This window comes from Gallus gallus, chromosome 17 (assembly GCF_016699485.2).
Source record: "Gallus gallus isolate bGalGal1 chromosome 17, bGalGal1.mat.broiler.GRCg7b, whole genome shotgun sequence".
NCBI classification, from domain to species: domain Eukaryota; kingdom Metazoa; phylum Chordata; class Aves; order Galliformes; family Phasianidae; genus Gallus; species Gallus gallus.
In genome coordinates this window covers 697,419-718,764 of record NC_052548.1, presented here as the reverse complement: position 1 = coordinate 718,764, position 21,346 = coordinate 697,419, and the positions used below count along the sequence as shown (strand labels likewise).

At 53.8% G+C, this 21,346-nt stretch overlaps 1 long non-coding RNA gene across 1 annotated transcript; it reads right to left on the bottom strand.

Annotated features, from left to right (window-relative positions):
- Positions 1 to 760: 760 nt before the first annotated feature.
- Positions 761 to 21,214, bottom strand: LOC121107044. Its single transcript, XR_005840363.1, has 3 exons — positions 21,191 to 21,214; positions 18,638 to 18,682; positions 761 to 940 (listed from the first exon to the last, which is right to left on the bottom strand). It is a non-coding gene; the product is annotated as an uncharacterized LOC121107044 (long non-coding RNA).
- Between the last annotated feature and the right edge of the window lie 132 nt (positions 21,215 to 21,346).

Below are 21,346 nucleotides of genomic sequence, written 5' to 3'. Positions count from 1 at the left end.
AATGCTCCTTCAGCTCCAACAGCTTGCTGACGTGATCACCACCCGGAGGAGCCTGCTCCTCTGCCCTTTCTTACCGCACATGATATCACAATTTGCTTCTAATGCAGCTCAAGGATGGGATCCTATTCGGAACAGAAAAACACAGGAAGACGTTCCTAACTGCAAAGACTGCCAGCCACAGCAACACACACACTGTAAAATCCCTGACACTGCTGATTCAGAAGACCACTTAAGAGAAGCATTTGCCCGCAATGAGCTGCGACTGGATTGAATCCTGCTTTGAATCAGGACCTTGCATAGCCGCACTGCAGACCCAAAGACTTTGAACAGCGTCATCAAAGCAGGCAGAAATGCCATCTGCTCTGGACTGCTTCCAGCTTTAAAATCTCCCTCTCCCTCCCTCCCTCCCTCCAATCTACCGAGGCAGCCGTTCCGATGCAACAAACAGAATGACAGAAAACTTCAGCCCAGACTCGTCCCGCTCAGTGAAATCCAGAGCAACTACACCTTTACAAACATTCCTCCTTGCCCGCTCCCCCAGTCAAACACAGCACCAAGGCACGTTGCTCCATTCCTCACCTGGGCTCTCTCGGTACAAATTCCAGCGGAGAGTCCTCACTCACACGCCTGAAACACCAATGCACAAAAACACATCAGAAAAGGGAATGCATTTGTATGCCATGAAAACACAAAATCCCCTCCTCAGAGCCCACAAGTCACCTTCTTTTCCAGCAACGACTGGCAGCAACTCCACAAATCCTCCATGCCAAAGCAGCTCCTGCAGATGCACAACGGAGTCCTCCACAAGGAACACGAGCTTATGCTGCAGCCTCTGGAGAAGCAAGCTGCCTTTGTGGTGCTTGCTCGGGAGGCCTCCTTTGGATCACCTCTCAGCCACAGCAGGAGAGCTTCTCTTCTCCATATCCATGCACCTCGGTACCTTTTCCCACCCTAAACGTCGCACAGTGCTTAGCACGGAAAAGAAGGGAAATTCACAAGCAATGCAAGGCAAAAATACAAAAGGAAAGCCGAAGACGAAAGCAAATCCAGGAACAAGAACCAAAAGAGGAAGGACCAAAAAGCCAAGGAAGGCAAAGCAAAGTCACCTGAAAAGCCAAGAAACAAAGAGGAACACCCTGAAGGAGGGAGAAAAGAGTTCCAAGAATGGGAAAGGGAAAAGTATCAATCACCACATCTGAACATAACAAAGGTATTGCAACAAAGGAGCAGCAATAAAGCAAGACTGACAAAAGAACGGCAAACAACAAGGAAATCAGAGCAAAGCAAAACAAAGACACGAAATACAAGAGTCCAGCACATGAACTCAAGACAGCATCATCGCAAAGCAAGGAAGCCAAACACAGGAAACAGGCCCACTGTCCCGCCACAGGCATACACTGATCTAGATAACTCCGTGACAGCCAGCTAACACAAACGGGGAGGAAGTATGAAAAGCAGTCTTTTTGGACTTCACAGGCCTTCCTCCTCATCAAATCTTTGTTCTGCTCAGGAGCAAAAAGAGGGAAGCAACTCACCTGGATGACAAAGGGGGGCAGCCTGGTTCCACCCCTCCCTCACCTCATTTCAGGGCTGGCTGCCCCAAGGGAAGGATCACTGCTTCAAATTCTGCTCTTGTTTAGTACGGTGTGAGCCCTCTTCCTCACAAAGGGGTAAGCAGTTCCATCTTCATTTACTGGACCTTTCCGCTCCCTGGGCAATTGAAAACTGTGCCTGTGATAGCCCTGGTCTACAGTTGCCATTCTGGGTAAGTGGTACACTTCCGTTGGAGGCCTGGGTCAAAGGAGGTCCCTAAGGGCCAGCTGGGTATGGCCCCTCTGGCTTCAAGCAGCAGAAAAAAAGCTTACAGTAGCAGCTGATAGCCGACGGGGGATACCACTCTGCGTAGAAATGGGGGTACTCAGAGCTGCGTGAACTCCTTGGACAGGCCAAACAGCGTGGAGGTCACTTCTACTGGTAGCTGTGCAATTCAGGAATGAAGTCTGTTGCTCAGCTCGGACGCCTGACAGCATTTTGTGTGCTCAAGCAGCTTTACTCTGAGCAATGTATTGCTGTCAGGCAGACTGGAGTTTCTTTACCACTACCTCAGCAGGAACAAGACTAGAAATACGGTCTGTAAGTGCACTGCAATTGAACAAAAAATGGTCTGTCTTGGCTGTAAGAATAGAGTATTTGAGGGATTTTTGGTGGATGTGGGCTAACAGGACAACTTCTGTTGGTGACTGATTTCTGGGAAGAAAAAAAAAACCAACAAACAACCAAACCAGTGCAATGCAAAGGAACAGAGAAATAAGCATAAAAGAAAGAAAAGATGTTAAATAGCAAAAGGAAAAGCAAAGAAAAACCACACGACATGGAAAGAACAAAGACAAAACAACTCTTGGGATGGAATCAAAGAATGCCCTCAGGCATCTGTCCCCTCCCCTGAACCTTCCTACGTCCCAGGAGTTTCTGCCCGGTGGGACCGCGTGCAGGACAGCAGGCTTTGGCTTGATGGGCTGCAAGGCCAAAAAAGGGCGGCTCCAGGCCCCCCAGAGGATGTCACAGCTGACATCACCCACGCTCCTGGAACCTTTGTGCTGTTACAATCAGTTTCCATGACGACGACAGGCCGTCCACAAGGACAGCTGGCAGGTGTTTACAGGCACCTCAGCTGGGAGATGCACTGCCCGCAGCCACTCGCCGTGCCCTGGGGCTGAGAGCAGCCTGGCAGAAGACAAGCTCGCCTCATCCCCTGCTGGATTACGGTTAAGTGCTACTATTTAGTCTTACTACTAACTGCGGACCGTTACCCTTTGGCATCAGATTGGCGGGTTACTGCATTAGATAAGGCTTCACGTGGAAATGCTACAAGGTTTAGGGGGCTGGGGAGTTTAGATGACAATGCAGGCATACAAGTAATTTTTGCAGGTATTCCTACAGTGGCAGGGATAGACAATGCAATAACCAGGAAAACCCATCGCATAAACACATGGCTGAGAGGCTGGTGCAAGCACAAGAATCTCGGGTTCTTTGGACATGGGGCGGTCTACTCGGCCCCTGGCCTGAGGTCTGCAGATGGGTATCACCTGTCTCAAAGGGGGAAACGGATCCTTGCCCAGGAGCTGGCAGGACTAGTAGAGAGGGCTTTAAACTAGACATGAGGGGGGAGGGGATAAAACCAGGCCTGCTAGAGGTGAGCCTGGGGGAGCGATAATAGGATTAGGGTGAGGAGAGAGGCCCAGCTAAAGTGTGTCTATACCAATGCACGGAGCATGGGCAACAAACAAGAAGAGTTAGAAGCCATGCGCAGCAGGCAAACTATGACCTAGTTGCCATTACAGAAACATGGTGGGACCACTCCCATGATTGGAGTGCTGCATGGATGGCTACAAACTCTTCAGGAAGGATAGGCAGGGAAGAAGGGGTGGTGGAGTGGCTCTCTATGTTAAAGAGTGCATTGAGGTTACTGAACTTATGACTGGGGAAAAGAAGGTTGAATCCTTATGGGTTAAGATCAGGGGAAGAGCCGACAAGGCAGACATCCTGGTGGGCGTTGTTAGAGACCGCCAAACCAGGATGAAGAGACAGATGAGGTGTTGTATGAGCAGCTGGCGGAAGCTGCGCGATCCCCAGCCCTTGTCCTCATGGGGGACTTCAACTTTGCTGACATATGCTGGGAATACAATTTAGCACAGAAGAAGCAGTCTAGGAGGTTTCTGGAATGTATGGAGGACAACTCTTGATGCAGATGATAAGAGAACCTACAAGAGGAGCTGCCCCGTTAGACCTGCTGTTCACAAACAGAGAAGGTCTGGTGGGAGACGTAGAGGTTGGGGGCTGTCTTGGGCAGAGTGACCATGACATGGTAGAGTTCTCGATTCTTGGTAGAGGCAGGAGGGGGAACAGCAAAACTGCTACCGTGGACTTCCGGAGGGCAGACTTTGAATGTTCAGGAGACTAGTAGGGAGAGTCCCCTGGGGCTCAGTCTTAGAGAGCAAAGGGGTCCAAGATGGCTGGTTGCTCTTTAAGAAGGAAGTCTTAAAGGCACAGGAGCAGGCTGTCCCCCTGAGCCGCAAAATGAGCCGGCGTGGATGAATAGGGAACTATTCTTGAGGCTCCAGGAGAAAAAGAGAATCCACCTCCTGTGGAAGAAGGGACGGGCAACCCGGAAAGAATACCAAGAAGTTGTAAGATGTGCGGGAGAAAATCAGAAAGGCTAAAGCCCAGCTTGAACTCAACCTGGCTGCTGGGGTAAAAGGGAACAAGAAACTCTTTTACAAGTTTATCAACAGCAAGAGGAGGACCAGGGAGAATCTCCATTCTCTACTGGATGAGGCTGGAACGTCACCACGGAGGATAAGAAAAAGGCAGATGTTCTGAATGCCTTCTTTACATCTGCCTTTAAAAGACAGACCGGTTATCCTCAGGTTTCTCCACTCTCTGACCTGGCAGCCTTGGCTGGGGAGCAGACTAAACCCCCCATAATTCGGGAGGAAACAGTCAGAGACCTGCTACTCCAACTGGACTGCCACAAGTCCATGGGACTGGATGAGATTCACGAGAGTGCTGAGGGAACTGGCGGAGGAGATAGCTGAGCCGCTTTCCATCATCTATCAGCGCTCCTTGTTGACGGGTGAGGTCCCAGAAGACTGGAGACTTGCCAATGTGACTCCCACCTACAAGAAGGGCTGCAGGGAGGATCCGGGGAACTACAGGCCTGTTAGCCTGACCTCGGTGCCGGGAAGATTATGGAGCAGATTGTCTTGAGGGAGATCACGCGGCACGTGCGGGACAAGCGGGGGATCAGGCCTAGCCAGCATGGGTTCACGAAGGGCAGGTCCTGCTTGACCAACCTGATCTCCTTCTATGATCTAGTGACCCGTCTGGTGGATGAGGGAAAGGCTGTTGATGTGGTCTACCTAGACTTCAGCAAAGCCTTTGACACTGTCTCCCACAGTATTCTCCTCCAGAAGCTTGCAGATCGTGGCTTGGACAGATACATTCTTGGCTGGGTAAGGAAGTGACTGGAGGGCTGGGCCCAGAGAGTGGTGGTGAATGGAGTTAAATCCAGCTGGCGACCGGTCAAACGTGGTGTTCCCCAGGGGTCGGTGCTGGGGCCTGTCCTCTTTAATATCTTTATTGATGACCTGGATGAGGGCATTGAGTGCCCCCTCAGTAAGTTTGCAGATGACACCAAGCTGGCTGGAAGTGCTGATCTGCCTGAATGTAGCGAGGCATTACAGAGGGATCTGGATAGGTTGGATAGCTGGGCTGAAGCCAATGGGATGGGATTCAACAAGACCAAATGCCGGGTCCTGCACTTTGGCCGCAATAACCCCAGGCAACGCTACAGGCTTGGGGCAGAGTGGCTGGAAGACCGTGTATAGGAAATGGACCTGGGGGTGTTGTCTGACGCTAGTCTGAGCATGAGCCAGCAGTGTGCCCTAGTGGCCAAGAAGGCCAATGCATCCTGGCTTGTATCAGAAATAGTGTGGCCAGCAGGAACAGGGAGGTAATTATTCCCCTGTACTCAGCACTGGTGAGGCCGCACCTCGAGTACTGTGTCCAGTTTAGGCCCCTCACTGTAAGAAAGACATCGAGGCCCTGGCAGCGTGTCCAGAGGAGGGCAACAAAGCTGGTGAGGGTTCTGGAGCACAGACCTTATGAAGAGCGGCTGAAGGAGCTGGGATTGTTCAGTCTAGAGAAGAGGAGGCTCAGGGGAGACCTTACTGCTCTCTACAACTACCTGAAGGGAGGCTGTAGTGAGCTGGGGGTCAGCCTCTTCTCTCGGGTGACAGTGATAGGACAAGAGGGAATGGCTTCAAGCTGCGCCACGGAAGATTGAGGCTGAACGTTAGGAAATAGTGCTTATCTGAAAGGGTGGTCAGGCTAATGGCTGCCCAGAGAGGTGGTGCAGTCACCGCCCTGTGGTGGTCAAAGAGCGTTTGGATGTTGTGCTGAGGGACATGTTTAGCGAGAACCATTGGTGAAGGGCGAATGGTTGGACTGGATGATCCTGTAGGTCTTTCCAACCTTAGCGATTCTGTGATTCGCTGAGTTAGAGTAAGGGTTTAAGGAAAACCCCTAAGGATTGGCTTAAAGGTTACTGTTAGGGGCTAGCGTTAAGGATGAAGAATTACCATAGTAGGTTAGGATGAAGGTTAGGGTGGCCCTTACTTGATGAGGGCTAACCCTATCCCTGTTGCGTTTACAGAAAAGGCTTCAGGGCTACCCATTAGGAGGGTTAAACATTACCTGTGTGCAGGGCAAACAGATTGTAAGGCAAATAGGTAAAGGACCAGAGAGATGAGCACGTTTCCAAGGAGGAATGAAATAAAAAGCTTACCCGTACCCTGGGCGCGCAGAAGGGCTCCACTAAGGGTGACCTCCAGATAAGATCCTTCCTCCTTGGGAGTCAGCCCTTACATGGGGTCTAGCAGGGCTGCAGCCAGGGACCACCCCTTACGGTCACTCAGGTGAAACTGCCATCACCTGTGCCCCTGCAGCTGACTCAGCACTCGCCTCAGGTAGTCAAACAGGGGGTCAGGCTGTGATTTACAGTTCCATACACCTGTGTGATTTAGAGTTCAGTTGTGGTTTATACATTTGGATTAGTGTTAGGAGCTAAAATTTCTAGTACAAGAGAAAGGAAAAGAAACGCTACTAGGAAAAAAATACAGTGCAAAGAAATGAACAGCAAAAAAAAAAGAAAAAGAGCACCAAACTGAAAAAAAGAACAAAAAACCCCACGCACATCAAAGAAAGCCAACAACAATAAATGAAACAACAACAAACACCAAATTCAAAAACAAGAAACCAACGATAACAGAACAGAATACACTCTCACGGAAAAGCAAAGATGACAACAGAGTCTGGAAGAGGCAAAAACTCAGCATCTAGGCCTGGGAAGATGACATAGAACAATCACATACACCAATGCCGAGAAAATGGGGCAATAGGCCCGCGTGGATCCAGCCAGCTGGAGAAAAAGCCACAAGAGCACCCAAGGGAAGAGGCAAGGAGGCCCAGGAGGCGTGGACCCACCTGGGAAACTCCAGGAGCTGCAAATGCATCAAGCACGGCAGGAAAGCCCAGAGAGGAGGCTGCAGTTCAAGAAGCCAGAAAGGAACAGACAGAACAGAACAATCAAGGGAGAGAGCACATCAGGTAAGTGAAGGCAAAGGAGAGCAAGGCCGGCAAGGGGACAAGGAAGGCAAAGCCAGGTAAGGCAACCAAGAATGAAGAGCAAGGGAGAAACTCCAAGCAAAGCCAAGAACCATCCTCTGAAAAGGCAAGGAATGCTCTCCTCTGGGAGGAAGAGCTAATGCAAAGAAAGGAACAGGTAACGAGAACAAAGAACCAAAAAAAAAACCAGACACAAAGACAATGGAAAGCAAAGCAAAAGGCGCACCACTGAAAAGCAACAGGGGAAAAAACAACCAAACGAGGAAAACAAAGCAATTAAAACAAGTCACCATTCTGTATTCCATTCATGTGCTTTACTCGTGTATATCGTGGCAAACAAAGAAGCCAAACACAGTACAAAGATACCAACTCTCACCAACGCTTAGCGCTGAAGAGAAGGAATAAATGAAAATTCACAAGCAATGCAAGGCAAAGATACAAAAGAAAAACCAAGGAGTAAAGCAAAGCCTTCCAGAAACAATAACCAAAACAGGAAGTACTAAAAGCCAAGGAAAGCAAAGCAGTATCACCCGAAAAAGTTCAGAAACAGAAAGGAATACCCTTAGAAAGCAGAAATCCAGCCTCAGAGGACTGTGTCAACTTATGGATTCCAGTGACACAAGGTTCTGCAACATCAAATTTCAGCCAGGCATCCCGGGCCCTGGTGGCCTATGACAGCAGCGCTCCTACAGAGTTCATTCTCTTACACCCTGATAAAAGACATGCTACTGTGAGTGGCTAACACAATATCTGGCTGCCACAGGACTTGCAAGGAGTGACACCAAGTTTTCTCCCTCTAGTCAGCAGCCAAAACTTTGGCTGCTTTGGAGGAGAACAGCAGCACACACTGCCATGCAAGCCCCCTGGCACCTGGTGTGTTTCTAGCATCAAGCAACATGCACTGACTGCAAGCTCAGTGATGGCATACCACTGCTCCCAACCGAGGGCGTGAAGAAATGTGGCAGGAGGAGCAGTGCATTCATAACGCAGCAACAAAGACTGGAGCACTGCTCAGACAGGTAGCAGAGCTCCTTCATTAGTGGTCACTGTTAACCCCATCCAGTCAGTGCTGAGCAAAATGAGGACTCTGCAAACTGCAGGTAATATTTCCTGCTGGCTCAGCTATAGTCATTTATGCAGCTTTTAGGGTGGTTTGGTGTTTTTTTCTTTCTTTTTCTGTTCCTTGCTTTTGGTGAGATGCTAATAATTCGTGCAAACTCCCCCATACACAACCAATCTCCATCAGATGATGAGATAAGCCCCACTTCTAGCTATACACTGTTAAAACGTGAAAATAAATCTGTTCAGAGATTTTGCGATGCATATGCATGCAACAAGAAAAGCAGAGGCAGGGAAAAGAAGAGCTGGCTTGCATGGCAGCAGGTGAGCAATGAACCAGGGAAAAACACTTGGCTGTAACATTCACACCCGTCTCTCATCCCACCTAAGACCCAGAACACAACAACTTCAAAGTAATACTCTAACTGATCCCTACTGTATTGAGCCTCTAGACTGTCTCTGCTTCTCTGCTTCTGTAATTTAAGCTTCTTTTGTATCGCTGTTCAGCAGGCAAACCTCACCCTAAGAAGACAATACGCAAACTATGGGTGGAGTATGTATGTAGCCAAATCAGTAAAAATGCGTTTGATATGAGACAACAAACAGATGTGAGACGATGCTGTCTGAAATGGACCCATACTGACTTGAATATACGTACCAAAACACTAGAAATCACGTTTTTACCATATTGGAGTCTTTCCTGTTCCATCACTTAAGCTGTGTACAAAGCTCTGGGATGTCCCGTGAACCAGCAGGCACCTGCAGCCCTATCCCTTGGCATTACGCACAGGAAAAGAAATGGCACAGCATGATAGCTTATCCCTTAGTTCACTTAAAGAAAAGCAAGCATATCCTGAATTACTGACAATCACCAAGCTTGAGCACCTTACGGATCAGGATGTGACATTGCAGCTCTTCTCTCCAGCAACCAGAAGAGACAAATAGCAGGGGAATCATTGATTCAAAGGTCTGCAAGAGAAATACTCACCTATGGAGAGCAGGAGACAAATCCAGCCTAGTTCAGGTGCAGCTGAAAGCTGTCGTCAGCCAAAGCCTCAGCAGTTACCAGAATGCAAACAAAGCTATTCTTCGTCCGTTCATTTTTTAAGTTTTTTAAGTTAAACACAATGCCTGCCATTAAAAAAATAAAAACAACAAAAATAATCCTAAGTGGCTTTTGTTGGAATCAAAAAACAGGAGAAAAATCACTTGGAAATCACAGAAACGAGGTGGAATGACTCACACAGCTGGAGTGCTGTGATGGATGGCTAGCGACTTTTCAAAAGAGAGAGGCAAGGCAGGAAAGGCAGTGGTGCAGCCCTCTACGTTAAGAAAGAATGGGAATGGCTGGAGATGAAGGATGGCGATGATAGGGTTGAGAGCTTCTAGGTCAGAATAAAAGCAAAGGCCAGTAAGACTGACCTTATCGTGGGAGTGTGCTACAGGCCACCCAACCAGGATGAAGAGGTGGGCAAGACACTTTAGAGACAGCCGCATGAGGTCTCAAGGTCTCTCCCCTTGTTCTTGTGGGCTATTGCAAAGTCCCAGACATCTGCTGGATTTATAATACAGCAGATAGGGAACCGTCCCAGAGGTTCCTCGAGTGTGTGGGAGATCACTTCCTGACACAGCTGGTGACGCAGCCAGCAAGGGGAAGCAAAATCCTGCTGTTTGTTAACAGAGAAGGTCTTGGGGGGAAGTCAAGGGCTGGAGGGCCTGGGTGCAAAGTGATCGTGAGATGCTAGATATCTCAATTCTTCTGAACCACGGAGGGGAGTCAGAGAACTGCCACCTTGGACTTCCGGAGAGCAAACTTGAACCTCTTTGGACCATGGTTGAGAGGTTCTCCGGAAGTACTTTTGGAGGGCGTGGGAGTCCAGGAATGGCCCCTGAAAGGAAGTAACTTTAAAGGTTGCAGGATTCCACAGATTATGTCTGTCAAAGAGTAACAAGCTCTCTCAGACTCTTGACTGCAGCAAATAGCACAGCACCCCTCTTACTTCAAGCCAAGAGGCCATAGCTTGTCTCCCAAGCTTCACAGACCAATCAGGCAAGAATTCGGTTTTTCTGCAAAATGCTCCAACCTTGGGGGAGTGGCCGGGAGCAATCTCCAAGTGCCTTCCTCCCTGACAGGGCAGAAGGGTGAGGATCAGACAAGGCAGAAAGGTAATCCCTTCGTGGCCTCAGTCCTGCCTAGCTGGATGAGCGAGCCGCTGGGCCACTCCGATGCTTAGATCTCAGCTGACCCGAATAGGCCATGCATAATGCACAACACAATGACCCTGCAAGCCCAAAAGCTGGATGCCTGAGTCACAACCAGGGGTTGCACCTTACTGTGCCCTGGTGGACCTGCTGCTGCTAATGTTGGCAAGAGGAGAGTCCACCAGGGATCAGGCCCAGTCACAACGGGAAAGAAGGAAGGTAGGATCTTGTTTACACAGGCTCATTAAAACACGTTGCTGTGGAGACTCCTGCAAGCATTTCAGGGCAGAACGGGTGGAGCCTGGAAGCAGCCCTCCCCACCCTGGGGCTGCACTGTCTAAGGGGAAGATCCTACTAGGGATCTGCTCTGTGCTCACTTTCTGAGTCCTGTTCTTCAAAAGGGGCTTTTTTTACAGCTGCTCCTTCCCACAGAAAAATTAAAACCAGGAAAGCAGCTGGATCAGCACTGCTTGACTCCAGCCATTTCAGTTGGACAAGGTGAAGTGTCAGAGGGAGTGCAGCCAAAGGCCTGGCTGTGCTCCCTCCCACCAGCCCAGACCCAAGCAGCCCAGCTTGCCTGGCCTCCTCCATCCTGTGCCCCAAGCCCTGTGCCTGGCCCCTTTCTGAGCTTGATAGCCCAAGTGCGCTAGTTCCTCTCCAGCCTGGGCCCCAAAGCAGCCCCATCTGAGCAGGTCCTCTCGATACCCCCCAAAGCAGCCAAATCGTCCAGCCTCGACCGGCCTGGGCCCAAAGCAGCTCAACTGTTCCTGGTCCTTCTCCCTGTGCCAAGCCTGGCTGGGCTGAGCCCCCTTGCTGGGCCCAGAAAGGCCTCAACTGTGCCAGCCGTCCCCACCCGGGCCCCAAAGAGCCCCTGTGCCAGGCCCCTTCCAGCTCAGCCCCCTGGCAGCCCCAACTGTGCCAGGTCCATCTCCACCTGGGCCCCAAAGCAGCCCCAACTGTTGCTGCCTCCTCTGTCAAGCCAAGGCTAGGGCTGCCGTCCCCCTGTGGTCTGGGCCAGAGGACCCCAACTGTGAGCACCCTCCAGTCCAGGCCCCAAAGCAGCCCCAACTGTGCCAGGCCCATCTCCATCCTCACCAAAGGCAGCCCCAACTGTTCCTGCTCTCCTCCTGGGCCCCAAAGCAGCAAAACTTTCCTGGTCCTCCCCATCCTCCCCAAGGCCCAGCTGTCTTGGGCCCCTTTTTGTCTGGGCCCAGAGGAGGCCTCAACTGTGCTAGGCCTTTCCTCCAGCCTAGACCAAAGCAGCCCCAACTGTGCTGGTCCTGCTTCATCCTGGGCCCCAAGGCCCTGGCTGTGCCTGGGCCCTTTTTGGTCTGGGCCAAAGCAGGCCTCAACTGTGCCTGCTCCTTCTCTAGCCCAGGCCCAAAGCAGCCCCAACTGTGCCTGCCCCCCTCCAGCCAGGCCCCAAAGCAGCCCCAACTGTGCCTGGTCCTCCTCCATCCTGGGCCCCAAAGCAGCCCCAACTGTGTCTGGTCCTCCTCCATCTGGGCCCCAAAGCAGCCCCAACTGTGTCTGGTCCTCCTCCATCCTGGGCCCCAAGGCCCCAACTGGGCCTGGGCTCCCTTTGGTCCCGGGCCCCAAGGACCTGGTTGCGCCTGGGCCCTTTTTGTCTGGGCCCAGAGGAGGCCTCAACTCTGCTAGGCCCCCCTCCAGCTCCGGCCCCCCCAGTGCAGCCCCAACTGCACCTGGTCCTCCTCCATCCTGGGCCCCAACACAAGCCCCAACTGAGCCTGGTTCTCCTCCATCCTGGGCCCCGAGGCTCTACCTGTGCCTGGGCCCCCTTCCTTCTGGGCCCACACGAGGCCTCAACTGTGCCAGGCCCCCTCCAGCCTGGGCCCCGAGGCCACCACTGTGCTGGACCACCCTCCGACACAGGCCCTGCCCCAAGCCCTGCCCCTGTGGACAGCTCTGCTCTTTGCCTGCTTGGTTTTTGTTCTCTCTTCACTCTTCCAGGTTGACTGGATGAGTTTCAATGGGGCCGAGTGTCGGGTCCTGCATCTTGGTCACAACAAGCCCAGGCGTCCCCCCAGTCCTCCTTGGGGAGGAGTGGCTGGAAAGCTGCCTGATCCCTGAAAGGGACCTTGGTGTGCTGACGGACAGGTGGCTGAAGATGAGCCAGCAGTGTGCCCAGGTGGCCAAGAAGGCCAATGGCATAACCACAATTCCTGGCTCAGGAATGGTGTGGTGAGCAGGACTAGGGAAGTCATCCTGCCCCTGGACTCGGCACTGGCGAGGCCTCACCTCGAGTCCAGTGTTCAGTTTTGGGCACCTCAGCACAGAAGGGCCGTTGAGGTGCTGAAGCAGGTTGAAAGAAGGGCAACAAGGCTGGGGAAGGCCTTGGCCAATATGCCCTCTGAGGAGTGACTGAAGGAACTGGGGCTGTTTAGTGTGGGGAAAAGGAGGCTGAGGGGAGACCTGATGGGCTCCCTATTCCACCCAGGGAGCTGGTTCAGTCACCATCCCTGAATGTGTTGAAAACCAGGTGGTGCTCGGGGGACATGATTGAGCAGGGGCTTGTTAGAGTTAGGCTGGTATGGTTAGGTTGTGCTTAGACTTGAGGGTCTTTAAGGTCTTTGTGGCGACAAAACTGCAACCATCTCAAGCCCGGGGGAAAGGGGCTGACCCCAACGGTCACGCAACCCCCCTGGGGGGAGGGGCTCCCCTAACTGCCACTCTCCAGCTGTCATGGCAGGTAAGGCAGCAGGCTTCCCCTGCTCCCATGCTTCAGCTGGCCCCAGCGCTCCAGATCCCACCCCTGTGCCCCAGATCTCACCCCAGCGCCCCAGATCCAACCCCTGTAACCCCAATATCACCCTGTAACCCAGAGCTCACCCCAGTGTCCCAGATCCACCCCAGCGCCCCAGATCCCACCCTAACAGCCCAGATCTCAGCCCAGCGCCCCAGATCCCACCCCTGTAACCCCGATATCACACCCGTAACCCAGATCCCACCCCAGCGCCCCAGATCCCAGCCCTGTAATCCCGATCTCAGCCCTGTGCCCCAGATCCCACCCCAGCGCCCCAGAGCTCACCCCAGAGCCCACCCCAGAGCCTACTTTGGCCTTTCCCCACAGAGAGAATCCCTCGAGGAGCGCTGACGGTGCCTCTGACACCCGACGCCATCTTCCCTGAAGCGACTGTGCCGCCACCGGACCCCGCCTGGATGCAGCCCACCATCCGCGGACCGATGCCGGTACCACCCCAAGCCCTCCCTGTCCCCACTGCCACCTACCTGGCGCCTCAGGCCTCTGTCTGGCCTGGGGTACCAGGTGTCTGGGGACAGGCAGCGCAGCTCCCCCCTGGGGGGCTGCCCCCAACTGGGGCTCAACTGCCACCTGGGGGCCTGCCCCCAACTCTGGGGCTGCACTTACCGCTGCTGCAGCTGCTACCTGGGGGGCTGCACCCAGCTATGGCTCCCCCCACTGCCCTGCTCACTGCTGGGGACATCCCCTGCTGGCAGGGACGCTGCTGCCCCAGCAGCCGATGGGGCTGTGGCCTGGGGGCCGTGTTCCACGGGGAGCCCCCGCAGCCCGCAGGCACCTGCCTGCCGCAGGCCCCCGGCCGCCCCGGCCCCCCGCCAGTTCTTTTGCAGGTACCACCACTGCAGGAGCAGGTGCTCCCCGTGCCCTGCACCCTGCCCGCCACCTGGGAGTCGCCGATGGAGCCCTTTCAGGACGCCGTGGTGCTCACGGAGGACCAGGGGCACCCAGCGCCCACCGACGGGTGCCCCCATCCCGCCACGGCTCCGCTCGGCTGCAGCACCGCAGCGCTGGACTCAGGGGGTGAGTTTGGGGGCTGCGGGGCGTGCGGCAGGCTGTCCGCACCGGGTGGCTGTGGGAAAGCTGGCATTGCCCCACTGGGGATGTCCTTGCTTTTCCAGCAGCCACAGCGAGCGCAGACATCCCGGAGGACGTGGCGGACATCCAGCATCTCCTGGCATGGCTCAACGACGGTGAGTTTGGGGGCAGCAGAGCTGGCGGGGGGTTGCTGGCACCCACCCACCCACCCACACTGGGTGTGGGAAAGAAAGCTGGCATTGCCCCACTGGGCATTTTCTGCCTTTTCCAGAAGAGACACCCAGCACCCGCAGACTTGACAACAATGATGTGGAAATGGACCGTTTTGCTCACCTGGATTGACGGTGAGACTGTGCTCCGCAGAGGTGACCCCCAGAGGTGGCTGCCTGCACCGAGTGGCTGTGGGAAGGCTGCCATCATCGTTCGGGGGGATGTTCTTGCTTTTTCAGAAGCGGCTCTGGAGGTCCCCCAGCACAAGCAGGACCTGCCCGGTGTCACAAGAGAGGGGACCAAAGCCATTGCCAACAGCTGCCAAACGCAAGAGCTGATGCAGCGCATCACTGCCACAGAGCCACTGAGCCCTGATGTCTCCAGCAGCCTCGACTCCTCTTCTTCCAGCACAGAGCACTCGGACTCCTCCGGGGCCAGCAGGGAGCTGAGCAAAGAGACACATCCTGAATCAGGGCTCCTCAGCAACTCGCTCTGCTGGCAGCCAGCATCCCCTGAGCTGCCCGTGCCGACGCCCCTGGCTGCCCCTGCGCCTCCGTCGCCCCGCACTGCACATCTGATGGAAGAGGCGCGGCGGAGGCGGCCCCGGGTGGTTCTCACCCGCCTGGCACTGCCGACCCCCCTGGCTGCCCCCGCACCTTAGCTGCCCTGCACTGCACATCTGATCCAAGAGGTGCAGCGGAGGCAGCCCCGGGTGGTTCTCACCCGCCTGGCACTGCCGACCCCCCTGGCTGCCCCCGCACCTCTGCTGCCCTGCACTGCACGTCTGATCCAAGAGGTGCAGCGGAGGCAGCCCCGGGTGGTTCTCACCCGCCTGGCACTGCCACCCGGATTCATCTCCTGCCGGCTGGCAGACATGCACCACAAAGACAGCACCGAGCCAGCCAAGTGCCCAGCGCCCGCCTGCACCACCACTAACAGCAAGAGCACCGGGCACGAGCAGCACACTGGCAGCGGCCCAGCCACAAAGAGGAAGCTGCCGCGCTGCCACGATGGCCCAGGCCACAAACACCGGCGCTAGGCCAAGCTGGCTGTGTCAGCACGGTGGGCGGGCAGCAGGAGGACTGTGCCCTGATGGGGTGCCCATCACAGCCCAACAGCGGCTCGAGCGGGAGTGCACCAAGAAACCGGCCCACTTGCTGGAGCAGGAGACGTGGCCATAGCCGACCAAGACGGCTCCCTGGAGCCCTGGGCTCCTCGCTGGCCCCCACCATGCCCAGAGAGCAGCGGCAGTGTTCCGGGGGCACCAGCACCGGCCCCAGCCCTACCCCTCCAAAACTGGGCTGTCCACAAACGGCATCTTGGGCTGGGGCAATGCGGGACTCTGAAGCTGATGGACCGCCAAAGGGTTGGACTGTCAAAGCTTTGGGGTGGGAAAAGAAGGCTGGGGGGTGGGAAGAGGGTGGGGGAGGGGATGGTTGCGGGGTGGGGAATGGGTGGGGGGAGGGAATTTGGGGTGGGAACTCTTTGGGTGAGAACTTGGGGTGGGAATTCTTGGGGTGCTCGGATCTTTTTGGGGTTGGAAATGAAATGGCTGTACTGTGATATTGTTGGGGTGGGAATCCGGGGTGGGGGGAGGGAACTCTTGGGGTGGGAATTCATGGGGTGTTGGGATCTTCCTGAGGTTGGAAATGGCTGTACTGAGATATTGTTGGGGTGGGAAGCCGGGGTGGGGGGGTGGGAATTTGGTGCTGGAATTCTTAAGGCACTGGGATCTTTCTGAGGTTAGAAATGAAATGGCTGTACTGTGATATTGTTGGGGTGGGAATTTGGGGGGTGGGGAACTGCTGGGGTGAGAAATGGCTGCCGTGGGAGATGGTTGGCATCAAAAATGATTGGACATTCTGTAACTGCTGGCATTGAAGATGGGGGGAGGGGGAGGGAATTCTGTGGGGTGGCAATTCTGGGGGAGAAATTGTACTCTGATCACGTTACACTCCCAAGTTGTTGGAATTTGGAGGAAGGAATTGTTGGGGTGGGAATTTGGGGGGCTGGGAGGTTTCTGCAGAGGGAGGGAACTATTGGTGGGAGGGAGCGGGGGGGGAAGGGGGGAGGAGGGTGGGTTGTGAGCAATTGATTGCGGGGTGGGAAATTGATTAGAGGGTGGGAATTGTAGGGGGTGGGATCAGAAACAATTGTTAGGGTGGGAAATGGTTGGGAATATCGTCATTTATTTGCTGTGTTGTACGTTAAATTATTAAACGTATGGCGTTCGCTTTCCTACACCTCTGCCTGCAGTCGTTGTGCAGCACTAAAGCCCCCCCCCCAGGCTCCCCCGTGCCCACCTCCGGGGATGCTGGGGTGGCTGCAGCGAGCCAACAGCTCCTCCACTCTCTGAACATCTCCATCTCCATCGCTGCTGTCAACGTCTCTGTTGCCTTGTGCTGTTCCCGGGGAAGGAGATGGTCACGCAGTGAGCAGTGGGTGTGTTGAGGCTGGGGGCACTGGGCAGTACTGGAGGCACTGGGAAGCCCACTGCAGGGCACTGGGAGGCTATTCAGGGCCGCAGACACCACTGGGGTGGTGCCAGGCAGCACTGGGGGGCACTGAGTTTGCACAAGAAGACTCTAGACAATACTGGGAGGCAATGGGAGCTTAGTGGGGAGCTAAGCAATCCATTTCTCCCGTGGGGGAGACTTTCTCCTCGGGGGTGACCCCCCCAGCACCGCTTGGCTCTGCCCTGAGCACTATGGTCCCCGCATTCCCACCCTGATGCTGTCTCTCAGTGACACATTTGTCACCCACAGACTCACCGGGGGTCCTGAGCTGGGCTGGGGGGGGTCCTGTGAAAGCAACCCCAGTGACAGCCCTGAGCCCTATACGGCACACATCCCGGAAAACCACCTTTCATGCTGCCAAGATCAGCTTCAGCTCATCACCCTGGGACTCCAGCGGGGGGCTCTGTGGAAGCTTCCCCTGTTTCCAGCTCCTGCTACCCCGTCCTTGTTGACCATGCTTCATGCTCTGGCAATACACCTGGAAAGGTGAACTCGGCCATGGCCTAGGAAGAGCTCTGCTCTTTCTTTCTTAGCAATGCCTCTGAACATCTTGAAGCCAGGAGGAAGAGGCCATGGCTGAAAGTCAGAGAGATTCTGGCAGCACAAGGGGACCGTTTCACAAGAACAAGCTCCACACAGTCCTACGGGAACACCATTTCTTAGCTGCTCTCCTCCCTGCCCCAGTGGCGGTCACACTTCATCATCTCCACTTGACAGGCTGGAGCAGCAGCAAGTTGTACTGCTGGGTTTCTGAAGGCCCTTTTAACCTCCAAGGGAAGAAAACAGCCCGAACAAAAAGGGGGCAGCGGGGCTCTCCCTAGGACACCACTGGTCTCAGCAGAGTTCACAGGGACTTCAAATGCACAAAGCACCCACAAAAGCATCCCAACAGCTCCAACAAGGAAGCAAAACAAACCCAGGACGCTCTGCAGGGCTCCCAGCTCTTAGGAGCTCACACCTGCTCCGTGGACACAGCATGCACAGAAACCGCACCTCCCCTCTTCCCCATTTCTCCCCTGCCATTTCTACAGCCATTTACAGACACTGGGGAAAGGCAGCGTAAGGCTCGTGGAGAAGACTGGGTGGACATGACATTTCTCACTCCCCTGCTGCCAGAGCACTGCTCGTCTACAGGACCACTATTTCTCAAACAAGCACCAACCAAGCACGGCAACAAACAACTGAAACAGCACTTGCCCAGCAAAAACAACCAGCCTGCCCAAAGACCTCTCCTCAGAGACTTGCCCAAAAGGCCACAACCATTACTCCCACGTGGCAGGCTTACTCACAGAACAGCAGCCTTCTCGTCACCGTGCATCACCAGGACACAAGCAGCCTGCTGGGGCAAGGAAGGCAATCTCTCCTCAGCATCTCACCACACACGTTCCCTCCGCACTGCTTTCCTGCACAGATACAAGGACAAAAGCCTCACTTCATCCGAGCAACGACTGGCAGCAACTCCACAAAATCCTCCATGCCAAAGCAGCTCCTGCAGATGCACAACGGAGTCCTCCGCAAGGAACACGAGCTTATGCTGCAGCCTCTGGAGAAGCAAGCTGCCTTTGTGGTGCTTGCTCGGGAGGCCTCCTTTGCATCACCTCCCAGCCACAGCAGGAGAGCTTTTCTTCTACATATCCACGCACCTCGGTACCTTTTCCCAAGTTCCAAAAAGCCAAGGAAGGCAAAGCCAAATCACCTGAAAAGCCGAGAAACAAAAGAGGAACACCCTGAAGGAGGGAGAAAAGAGTTCCAAGAATGGAAAGGGAAAAGTATCAATCACCACATCTGAACATAACAAAGGTATTGCAACACAGGAGCAGCAATAAAGCAGACTGACAAAAGAACGTCAAACAACAAGGAAAACAGAGCAAAGCAAAACAAAGACACGAAATACAAGAGTCCAGCACATGAACTCAAGACAGCATCATCGCAAAGCCAAACACAGGAAAACAGGCCCACTGCCCCGCCACAAGGCATACACTGATCTAGATCACTCCGTGACAGCCAGCTAACACAAACGGGAAGGAAGTAGGAAAGCAGTCTTTTGGACTTCACAGGCTTTCCTCCTCATCAAATCTTGTTTCTGCTCAGGAGCAAAAAGAGGGAAGCAACTCACCTGGATGACAAAGGGGTGCAGCCTGGTTCCACCCCTCCCTCACCTCATTTCAGGGCTGGCTGCCCCAAGGGAAGGATCACTGCTTCAAATTCTGCTCTTGTTTAGTATGGTGTGAGCCCTCCTCCTCACAAAGGCGTAAGCAGTTCCATCTTCATTTACTGGACTGAGTCCTTTCCGCTCCCTGGCTAAGGGAAAACTGTGCCTGTGATAGCCTTGGTCTACAGTTGCCATTCTGGGTTAACCAGTGGTACACTTCCGTCGGAGGCCTGGGTCAAAGGAGGTCCCTAAGGGCCAGCTGGGTCTGGCCCCTCTGGCTTCAAGCAGCAGAAAGGCTTACAGTAGCAGCTGATAGCCGACGGGGGATACCACTCTGTGTAGAAATGGGGGTACTCAGAGCTGTGTGAACTCCTTGGACAGGCCAAACAGCGTGGAGGTCACTTCTACTGGTAGCTGTGCAATTCAGGAATGAAGTCTGTTGCTCAGCTCGGACGCCTGACAGCATTTTGTGTGCTTCCAGCAGCTTTACTCTGAGCAGTGTATTGCTGTCAGGCAGACTGGGGTTTCTTTACCACTACCTCAGCAGGAACAAGACTAGAAATACGGTCCGTAAGTGCACTGCAAGTTGAACAGAAAATGGTCTGGTTTGGCTGTAAGAATAGTGTATTTGAGAGATTTTTGGTGGATGTGGGCTAACAGGACAACTTCTGTTGGTGACTGGTTTCTGGGAAGGAGAACAATTACACTTGGTTTTAGGGAATCAGCCCGGGATTCAAGCGACTCTTACTGAGAAAAGGGAAAAGGGAAAGCTTCTGTGGGTAAGAACATTATTTGGCGAGCTGTTGTAAGAGCGATGGAAATCTCTCTTGTTTGTAATAAGAGATGGAAAAAAGCAGGGGGAGTTACCTCGTAGGAAAAAAGAGCTCAGGGAGCTTGAGACAGTGTCTCAGAAAAGGCGTGCCTTTGCTTAGGATTGCTCTGTGTCTGAGTTTTCCTTGCTATTTGTGCATGAAGCCCTCAGATGGGAAACCCAGCCTCCCCCTCCAAGTGAGGACATTGCCCTAGCAGCCCCTGCGGCTTGGCCCGAAACAAAGGGAAAAAAAAAACAAATAACCAAAGCAATGCAATGCCAATGCAAGGCATAGCAACAGAGAAAGAGAGCATAAAAGAAAGAAAAGATGTTAAATAGCAAAAGGAAAAGCAAAGGAAAACCACACGACATGGAAAGAACAAAGACAAAACAACTCTTGGGATGGAATCAAAGAATGCCCTCAGGCATCTGTCCCCTCCCCTGAACCTTCCTACGTCCCAAGAGTTTCTGCCCGGTGGGACCACGTGCAGGACAGCAGGCTTTGGCTTGATGGGCTGCAAGGCCAAAAAAGGGCGGCTCCAGGCCCCCCAGAGGATGTCACAGCTGACATCACCCACGCTCCTGGAACCTTTGTGCTGTTACAATCAGTTTCCATGACGATGACGGGCCGTCCACAAGGACAGCTGGCAGATGTTTACAGGCACCTCAGCTGGGAGATGCACTGCCCGCAGCCGCTCGCCCTGGCAGAAGACAAGCTCGCCCTCATCCCCTGCTGGATTACGGTTAGTGCTACTATTTAGGTCTTACTACTAACTGCGGACCGTTACCCTTTGGCATCAGATTGGCGGGTTACTGCATTAGATAAGGCTTCACGTGGAAATGCTACCAAGTTCAGTCAGTGCAAAGGCTGAAGGAAAACCCCTAAGGATTGGCTTAAAGGTTACTGTTAGAGGCTAGCGTTTAGGATGAAGAGTTACCATAGTAGGTTAGGATGAAGGGCTTCCCTTCAGTGACAGGTCAACGGTTACCACATCCGATTAGAGTTAACCATAACCAAAATGGGAATCCTTCAGGGCTACCCTTAGCTGTTAGGACTAAGGGTGGCCCTTACTTGATGAGGGCTAACCCTATCCCTGTTGCATTTACAGAAAAAGATAAGGGCTACCCATTAGGAGGGTTAAACATTACCTGTGTGCAGGGCAAACAGATTGTAAGGCAAATAGGTAAAGGACCAGAGAGATGAGCGCGTTTCCAAAGGAGGAATGACATAAAAAGCTTACCCGTACCCTGGGCGCGCAGAAGGGCTCCACTAAGGGTGACCTCCAGATAGAGATCCTTCCTCCTTGGGAGTCAGCCCTTACATGGGGTCTAGCAGGGCTGCAGCCAGGGTCCACCCCTTACGGTCACTCAGGTCAAACTGCCATCACCTGTGCCCC